The sequence below is a fragment of the Temnothorax nylanderi genome, unplaced genomic scaffold (genome assembly GCF_030848795.1).
Source record: "Temnothorax nylanderi isolate EJ_2023f unplaced genomic scaffold, tnyl_v1.0 TNYL_tig0243_pilon, whole genome shotgun sequence".
Lineage (NCBI taxonomy): Eukaryota > Metazoa > Arthropoda > Insecta > Hymenoptera > Formicidae > Temnothorax > Temnothorax nylanderi.
This window is the reverse complement of record NW_027249305.1, coordinates 74,702-84,902: the sequence shown is the minus strand read 5'-3', so window position 1 is coordinate 84,902 and position 10,201 is coordinate 74,702. Positions and strand designations below refer to the sequence as shown.

The 10,201-nt window shown below is 32.1% G+C and overlaps 1 long non-coding RNA gene and 1 pseudogene across 1 annotated transcript; one reads left to right on the top strand and one right to left on the bottom strand.

The window, feature by feature from the left end:
- Positions 1–2,440: 2,440 nt before the first annotated feature.
- On the bottom strand, positions 2,441–3,622 carry LOC139779826 (uncharacterized; annotated as a pseudogene).
- Positions 3,623–8,729: 5,107 nt separating this feature from the next.
- LOC139779830 (uncharacterized) lies at positions 8,730–9,543 on the top strand. The gene is made up of 2 exons (XR_011720021.1): positions 8,730–9,314; positions 9,371–9,543. It is a non-coding gene; the product is annotated as an uncharacterized lncRNA (long non-coding RNA).
- Positions 9,544–10,201: the final 658 nt, after the last annotated feature.

Genomic DNA, 10,201 nt, shown 5'->3' with positions numbered 1-10,201 from the left:
TCGATGTGGTATAAGGAAAATGGATTTCCGTTATTTAATCGTAACAATGGTAGGTGACAGCTCCAAGAAATTCTGTTTTAAAAGTGTTGTTAATGATGTTCCTTTCTATTTACTTGAGAAAATTGAGTTTTTGATTTATGATTATTAGTAGAGTTATTTAACAACACTAGATTTTTACGTTTCAAAGCTGTGTTAATTAATAGTATCATGATGATGACGAAAATGACTTGTTCGAATCTAATTAACACGGTCAGATGTGTACAAGGAGTCAGCTTTTATTTCCGAATACACTTCACGTAATTCAGCATTTTTTCTTTCTTTCTTTTTTTCTCTTTTTTCTTTTTCTTTAATTATTAGAGAAAAGTGTCCTATTATGAGACAGGATCCTAATATGAGATATGTTAAGCTAAAAGGCCCTATATAGACCTTATCTATTGATCCCACCATGAAAAAACCCCACCATCTTATATTAGGATTCTATCTCATAATAGGGCACTTTCCTCTATATATATATATATATATATAGATATATATCTTTATTACTATAATACTGCTTAGTCGAAATGTGGATATCTGAGTAAATAAACTAGCTTTATTGTACTAAGCTATAAAATAGATATGATCAATTGCTCTAAATTGATTATCGACATTTATTAAAAATTAATTATAAATTCAAAACAGTTGTTATTTTATCTGAATATTCGTATGGTCAAAAAACTGTAATTTCCTCAAACTTGCTTGTTTCAAATACATTTGTATTGATTGTAATTTGTACATAATTTAAGAATAAATCATTTCTGTATACATAAACTGGCAATTCCCAGCGAGAAATGACTCATGAAATCGACGTCGATAGACATCGGTCATTTCTGGCTGAGTTGGTACGATAAATCTTGAATTTTCTTTAATATAAACGATGCGACACATTTTACTTTTTTGAAAAATTGTAGGAATAGTATCTCTTCCCTCTTCTTCTTTCCTTCTACCTCCTTCGCTCATTTAATAATTACATATGCGGGAGTATACTCAAGTAGTTAAATTGAATTATTTCAATTAAACTTGTTTAATTTTACATTCTATTTAATTAAATATAATTAATTTAATAAATAAAACATGCACATGTTAGTAAAAGAGTGTTATTAATTAAAGAAAACATTTGTACAACAGGTTTATAATGATCTTTCTTTATTTAGAAAAAATATTAAACGTTTTGAATGCGATTATTTCCGCATGTATGTATACACACAGACACGTGTGTGTGTGTGTGTGTGTGTGTGTGTGTGTGTGTGTGTGTGTGTGTGTGTGTGTGTGCATGCGGCTAAATTCGAGTCAGTTGTAGTTCGGCTTTGAATTTTAAAAGACATCGCGTGTTAATATTATAAAGGACCCCGCACAAGAACCTATGGAAATGGGTTCTCGGCGGATTTGTCTGAAATTTTGGGAAAATGTTGGTCATGTCATCCTGATCAGAAGTTCTCATGGCAAGAACTCTCTTCAAAGCAGTATTTTAGTTCCAGGAGATCTTAAAGATGGATATTTTATCACGCGATCACAGATGATTTCACCCATTCAGCTTTCAGTCGTTGCTCGACTCTTTATTATACCGTACACTCACATGGAAGTCAAGCAGTTTATTTGTATAATCGATCACCACAATGCTCTTATATTGTCTTAAAGAAAACACATCGCTGAAAGCTTTCTGCACACAGACACTATACAAGTCCCTTAGGAGGAGGAACATATTCTGTCGATGCTTCACTCGTTCGATATGTTTTTCGCAATTTTGTTTCAATTGAGCTGCAAATTTAATGTTTACTCCATATTTTTCTTCCTTTTCTTTCAGTTGTCGCCATAATTTATCCAAACAGTCAAACTGGTTTTCTATCTCGCGAATTTTATCTCCTAACTCAGTTAGTAAAATTTTGATTTGGTTTGTCAATCTGATAGTGTTTAGTCTGGGACATTTTTCAGTGGCGTTGGAAACCGCTTTCTTTACCACTGTTTCTTGTATATTAAATTCCCTCTTTGCGCACTGTATGGTGAATTTCCCGTAACTTTTAAGTCGCATGCTGACACTGGTGCCGATGCCTTTCCTTCTCTCGTATCAACTCCTTAATTTAATGTATTCTTATATGAGTATGTCCTTAATTTATTGTATTCTTTTTCGACTATATTGAAATCCTCCTTATAATTATTTTCAATGGTATCCAAGAGAGTAGCTTTCATAAATAAATTATACTTTTCATCGGGTTTAGAAGTAACTAAAAATGTTCTTGAAACGTCCTGATTTAAAACAAATATTGGATTATCAATCTGTATATTCATCGTCGTTATGATACTGTCCAATTCATCTTGTTTTGTAGAAACAATTTTTTCTTCCCATTTTTCAGCTCCAGGAGACCTTAAAGATGGATATTTTATCACGCGATCACAGATGATTTCACCCATTCAGCTTTCAGTCGTTGCTCGACTCTTTATCATACTGTACACTCACATGTAAGTCAAGCAGTTTATTTGTATGATCGATCACCACAGTACTCTTATATTGTCTTTAAGAAAGCACATTGGTAAAAGCTTTCTGCACACAGACACTATACAAGTCCCTTAGGAGGAGGAACATATTCTGTCGATGCTTGACTCGTTCGATATGTTTTTCGCAATCTTGTTTCAATTGAACTGCAAAGTTAATGTTTACTTCATATTTTTCTTCCTTTTCTTTCAGTTGTCGCCATAATTTATCCAAACAGTCAAACTGGTTTTCTATCTCGCGAATTTTATCTCCTAACTCAGTTAGTAAAATTTTGATTTGGTTTGTCAATCTGGTAGTGTTTAGCCTGGGACATTTTTCAGTGGCGTTGGAAACCGCTTTCTTTACCACTGTTTCTTGTATATCAAATTCCCTCTTTGCGCACTGTATGGCGAATTTCCCGTAACTTTTGAGTAACATGCTGACACTGGTGCCGATGATTTTCCTTCTCCCGTGTCAACTCCTTAATTTGGTCTTTAAGTCTTTGGTCTTTAATCAACGGTCTTCTGAAGCTGCTGCACGTTTTTAGTTAAAGCCTTTCCCAAGCCACTTTCCTGCGCTATTTTCTTTTCCAACTCCGCGGCTTCGTTACGGAAAACATCAATACAACTGGCATCATGCAAATCAATTTCATCTTTCAGTTCATTAATCAAATTAGTATTATTTGCATTATTTTTATTATGTTTTATAGAAACATGAAGATATTTAGCGCGTGTACACCTTCCCTCATAAGACCTGTAATTTGGATTGGGGTAGAATGTGTATTCATGTAAAGTAAACGCTCTTTTGCAATTTTTTGGCACTTTTGCCATGTCCGACATTATCTCGCAGGCTTCTTCACTTGTTAAAGAGCATAATTAACGAAAAGTCGACGGAAAGTTGACTTTTATAAGTCAATGAGTATATCCTTAATTTATTGTATTCTTCTTCGACTATATAGAAATCCTCTTTATAATTATTTTCAATGGTATCCAAGAGAGTAGCTTTCATAAATAAATTATACTTTTCATCGGGTTTAGAAGTAACTAAAAATGTTCTTGAAACATCCTGATTTAAAACAGATATTGGATTATCAATCTGTATATTCATCGTCATTATGATACTGTCCAATTCCTCTTGTTTTGTAGAAACAATTTTTCCTTCCCATTTTTTAATCTTATATGACGAGGTATTTCCAATAGTACGTATAATTGTAATTGTGTCGCCATAAATGTCAGGCTTGTATTCAGTGTCTTCTTTATTAACTAATGTTATAAATAATAACTTAAATTGAAATTAACTTTAACTTACTTATATTGTTAGATTAAAATCATCTTTGACTTATATTTTTTCGTTAAAATTTGCTTTAATTTAAATTATTAAATAAAAATCAATTGGGAGAAGAGTCAGATAAGGATGATGGGGGAGAGAGCAGAAACAATGTGGAATACTACAAAATATCTTGTAATACCGTCTATATTAATGCTCTCTTTTACCTGTGTATACTTCGTCGTACATATGTAATTGTTTTGTAATTCAAAATATGAAGAATAACATATTTTTCACAATTAATATATTTTATAGCTTAAATATATCTCGTAATATATTTTTAATGCGGATAAGCTATAAGTTACACTCTCATTTTGTTGGTATTATGTATTTTAAAGGTGTGCATTTTAAATAAATTAATTTTTAACTTATAAACTGAAAAGTTGACATACTGTTTATAAATTTTCATTAATATACGTATGTATGAGTGTGCAGCATCTAATTACGATATATAAATGTAATGTGACATATAATATATATTGAAGTTGTAATTCACGAAAACTGAGCACTCTGTGTGTCTTCTGGTAATAACAACAAATATAACAACAAAAATAACAAAAATAACAATAAAAATAATAATTATAATATTAAAATAATAATATTACATTTTCATACATTAAGAAATCTTTCAAAATTTATATATATTTTTAATTTTCAGATTCAGAATAAGAAAATTACTTGGAAAAAAACGTTTTTTTAAAAAATTGTTAAAAATTTAATATAGTATTTAATGTTTAATGTTTAATGTTTAAGGTTTAATGTTTTAATGTAAATAATGTTAAATGTAAATGAAAATATCTAAAATATTTACAATATAATAATGTTTAATATTTAATGTTTAATGTTTTAATGTAAATAATGTTAAATGTAAATGAAAATATCTAAAATATTTACAATTAATTCTCTTCTTGTTCTCATTCCTTTTCTTATTAATATTGTGTTATAATTTTACTTACAATAAAACAACTTTTTATTGGCAATTATTGTCTAAAATTTTTGTTCAATATGTATATAAGTTAGACATATTTTAAAATTATTCTTTATATTTATAATTGCGTTTGTCTTCTCCAACTCGATTATTCAATTTCGAATCAATTGAATGGTATAGAAGGTTTAGAAATTTTACTTTTTCCCCAGGTTTAACTTTCCCTCCTGTTACTTCTTTGAAAAGGACGTATTTAAAAAATATATAGATATATATAGTTTGATGTACCTTATAAGATAAAATTAAATTCTGTCGCAAGTGTTACGCTAATTATCATAAATAAAGTATGGACTTTATATTTTTATGTGTTAAATAATTATAATACTTCCAAACTTTTAAGTGATATATTATAAATGAACGAAATAGAATAGAATAAATGGCGCGCGCGTAGCGCGCGCCCTTGTGTTGTTCTAGTCTATATAAATTAGGCTTTATTTCTTAAATTCTAGATGAGTATAATTACATGCGTCGATAATTAAAAAAAAACAAAAAAAAAATATGTATATATATATACACTGGGCAACAAAATTATCGCAACAAAAATTTACGTAAAAAATTTGCCCAACTTCAAATAAGCATAACTCCGCGAAAAATTGTCGTATCTGAAAGATTTTTTTTCATTTTAAAGGGTGAAGTCTGTATTTTAAGGAACCATTGTTAGATTTTGAATTTAGCCTCCCGCTCTCCCGCCGTTCTTCCAAAAGTAAGGACGTGTTACGTCTCCAAAAAATTGCATACTTTGACACATTCTACGGAGTAGAATGAATTTTTTTCGTAACTATCATGGCAACCATCGTAAAATATGGACTTTTCCCTGCAAATTAAAAAAAAATTAAGTCTGTACGATTTTTTTTCGCCGAGTTATGGCTTATCAAAGTTACCTATGCATTTTTGTGCATTCAATCACCGCCAACATTAGTATTACCCGATGAACACTACGGGGACGTTATTGGTCGGATTTTGCCTATCGTGTGTGTGTGTGTGTGTGTGTGTGTGTGTGTGTGTGTGTGTGTGTGTGTGTGTGTGTGTGTGTGTGTGTGTGTGTGTGTGTGTGTGTGTGTGTGTGTTAGCAGAGATTTGGGCACACTGATTTTCATTCAAACGAGGAATTGTTACGATTTTGTCGTTTGTTTTCGAATTAACGATACAATACAGTGATTGCAATACTGTGAAGTTATACTTACAGAAGTAATGTACTGTGAAGTTACTTACTTCAGTATTACAAAACTTCACAGTATTGCAGTCACTGTATTGTATTGCTCATTCGGAACCAAAAGACAAAATCGTAACAATGCCTCGTTTGAATAAAAATTAGTTTGCGCAAATCTCTGCTAACACACACACACATACACGATAGGCAAAATCCGACCAATAACCTCCCCGAAGTGTTCATCGGGTAATACTAATGTTGGCGGTGATTAAATGCACAAAAATGCATAGGTAACTTTGATAAGCCATAACTCGGCGAAAAAAAATCGTACGGACTTAATTTTTTTTTAATTTGCAGGGAAAAGTCCATATTTTACGATGGTTGCCATGATAGTTACGAAAAAAATTCATTCTACTCCGTAGAATGTGTCAAAGTATGCAATTTTTTGGAGACGTAACACGTCCTTACTTTTGGAAGAACGGCGGGAGGGCGGGAGGCTAAATTCAAAATCTAACAATGGTTCCTTAAAATACAGACTTCACCCTTTAAAATGAAAAAAAAATCTTTCAGATATGACAATTTTTCGCGGAGTTATGCTTATTTGAAGTTGGGCAAATTTTTTACGTAAATTTTTGTTGCGATAATTTTGTTGCCCAGTGTATATAATACAGGGTGTATCAGAATGTTTGGTACTTTTTTCATATTTAGATAGAGCGAGCCAAACTGAGTCGAAAAGTCATGTACCATTTTGCAATTTTCGCAATAGTTGATGAGTTATTAATGATTAAAAATCGCCGTATTGGCCCGGCCCACCGCCAAATCCAAGCGCGCGGCAAGATGCGGCCGCCCCGCGGTCGGCGCGCGGGCAGTTGTTTACTTCAAGCGGCACGAGCGGCACGTAACGCCGGGCCCCCGTCCTGAGCGATGATAGTTTCTCGCCTTTTTTAAATAGAAATAAAATTTTCTAACAACATAGAAAAATTTTTTGTGCGTACTTATGTACATACGTGTGTACATGCATACGCAGTAAAATATCAATTGTACTGCTTAAAAAAGCGATTACTCAATTTACTTTTTTTCTGTTAGTAAGTAACGGTTGTCTTTAAGAAAGAATATTTTCTTGATAATAGTCTTAAAATGTACAAATTTTAGAAAGAGTCTTTATCATGTACTCGAAAGAAGAATTTATACTCCTTCAAAGAACATAATAAAATTTTATTGAAGAAAAGTCAAAATAATAAATAAAGTAATATGAGGACCCTCGAGATTAAAATAGGAGAAGTCAAGGCTATGAGGGTCAGACGCAGATCACAGTGCGTAATATCAGAAATAACTGATTTATTCGTCGTTTTGATACATTACATCGATCCGTACGTTTCGGCTCAGCTTTGAGCCATCTTCAGCGGTAGTTACAGAAGTTAAGTTACACGTTCTCCGTACCGTATGGTGAGTTTACTGATTCAAAGTATCAGAAACATAGACCAATTGATCCATATCTGTAAATTTGTTCAATTAATGTTGAGATATTAAAAAGATCTCTTAGGAAACTCACCATTCGGTCTGAAAAACGTGGAATACAGAGCCATGTACATAATGAATACTCTCTGCGAGAAGACTTGACGATCTTGTCGACACGACACACAATGATATAAAAGGTCTTGCAAGAAGAGGCATGTCGTAGGTCAACACACCGGCGAGGATTATAACATAGCACGATTTGACACCGTCTCAAAATGACACGGATTTTTTGCATCATGCATATGTCACGGTTTTGAGCAAATTGTAATCCATGCTCATGAACTTGGTCGTTGGCAAATCGGGGTTTTACTATTGGTACATGCAATATTGTGACGGTGTCAAATCGTGCTTTGTTATAATCCTCGCCGATGTGTTGACCTACGACATGCCTCTTCTTGCAAGACCTTTCATATCATTGTGTGTCGTGTCGACAAGATCGTCAAGTCTTCTCGCAGAGAGTATTCATTATGTACATGGCTCTGTATTCCACGTTTTTCAGACCGAATGGTGAGTTTCCTAAGAGATCTTTTTAATATCTCAACATTATTTGAACAAATTTACAGATATGGATCAATTGATCTATGTTTCTGATACTTTGAATCAGTAAACTCACCATACGGTACGGAGAACGTGTAACTTAACTTGTGTAACTACCGCTGAAGATGGCTCAAAGCTGAGCCAAAACGTACGGATCGATGTAATGTATCAAAACGACGATTAAATCAGTTATTTCTGATATTACCCCTTATGAAAAAAAACTATTGACAGCGAGTTAACTATTGGACTTTCAATAGTTAACTATTAAATTTGAATAGTACGTACTATTCAAATCTAATAGTTATCCAATAGTTAATTCGCTCTCAATAGTTTTTCAATAGTTTTTTTTCATAAGGGACGCACTGTGATCTGCGTCTGACCCTCATAGCCTTGACTTCTCCTATCAAAATAATTAGCAAATCGAATTTTTGTTTTAATTTTATATTCTTAACTGAAGAACTGAATAATTAGAATTTAGAATATTATTTATTTTAAGTAATATTATCAAGAAAACATTTTTTGTAAAGATCATCGTTACTTAAAGGAAGAGAAAATTGAGTAATTGGTTTTTTTAGCACTAGAATGATATTTTTTTGCGTGTGCGTATACGGCACGCCGTTTTGCTATTTAATATCATCATAAAAATTCTACCAAATTAAATTGATACTCAAAGAAAAGAAATTATTATTATGTCTAGATACTTATAATTCATCGAATTATTATTAAGCTATAATTGAAAATGCAGAATTAAAATTATGTCTAGACAAAATATTAATTCTGAATTTATTTTATGTTATGACATAAAAATTTTTCGGGAATTAAAATTGTGTACATAATTGTAATTCACGAATTTTACTTATGTACACAATTTTAATTCTTAAATTTTTATTACGTACATAATTGTAATTCTCGAATTACTCTTTTTCTTTTAGTAAGTAACGGTTATCTTTAACAAAGAATATTTTCTTGATAATAATCTTAAAATGTACTTATCACAAATTTTAGAAAAAGTCTTTGTCATGTACTTTGTCATGTACTTTGTATGAAAAAAGAATTTATACTCCTTCAAAGAACATTATAAAGTATTATCAAAGAAAAGTCAAAATAATAAGTAAATCGAATTTTTGTTTTAATTTTATATTCTTAATTGAAGAATTAAACAATTAGATGCCTCTTCTTGCAAGACCTTTCATATCATTGTGTGTCGTGTCGACAAGATCGTCAAGTCTTCTCCCAGAGAGTATTCATTATGTACATGGCTCTGTATTCCACGTTATTCAGACCGAATGGTGAGTTTCCTAAGGAATCTTTTTAATATCTCAACATTAATTGAACAAATTTACAGATATGGATCAATTGGTCTATGTTTCTGATACTTTGAATCAGTAAACTCACCATACGGTACGGAGAACGTGTAACTTAATTTCTGTAACTGCCGCTGAAGATGGCTCAAAACTGAGCCGAAACGTACAGATCGATGTAATGTATCAAAACGACGAATAAATCAGTTATTTCTGATATTACGCACTGTGATCTGCGTCTGACCCTCATAGCCTTGACTTCTCCTATTTTAATCTCGAGGGTCCTCATATTACTTTATTTATTATTTTGACTTTTCTTTAATAAAATTTTATTATGTTCTTTGAAGGAGTATAAATTATTTTTTCGAGTACATGATAAAGACTCTTTCTAAAATTTGTACATTTTAAGACTATTATCAAGAAAATATTCTTTCTTAAAGACAACCGTTACTTACTAACAGAAAAAAAAGTAAATTGAGTAATCGCTTTTTTAAGCAGAACAATTGATATTTTACTGTGTATGCATGTACACACGTATGTACATAAGTACGCACAAAAAATTTTTCTATGTTGTTAGAAAATTTTATTTCTATTTAAAAAAGGCGAGAAACTATCATCGCTTAGGACGGGGGCCCGGCGTTACGCGCCGCTCGTGCTGCTTGAAGTAAACAACTGCCCGCGCGCCGACCGCGAAGCGGCCGCATCTCGCCGCGCGCTTGGATTTGGCGGTGGGCCGGGCCAATACGGCGATTTTTAATCATTAATAACTCATCAACTATCGCGAAAATTGCAAAATGGTACATGACTTTTCGACTCAGTTTGGCTCGCTCTATCTAAATATGAAAAAAGTACCAAACATTCTGATACACCCTGTA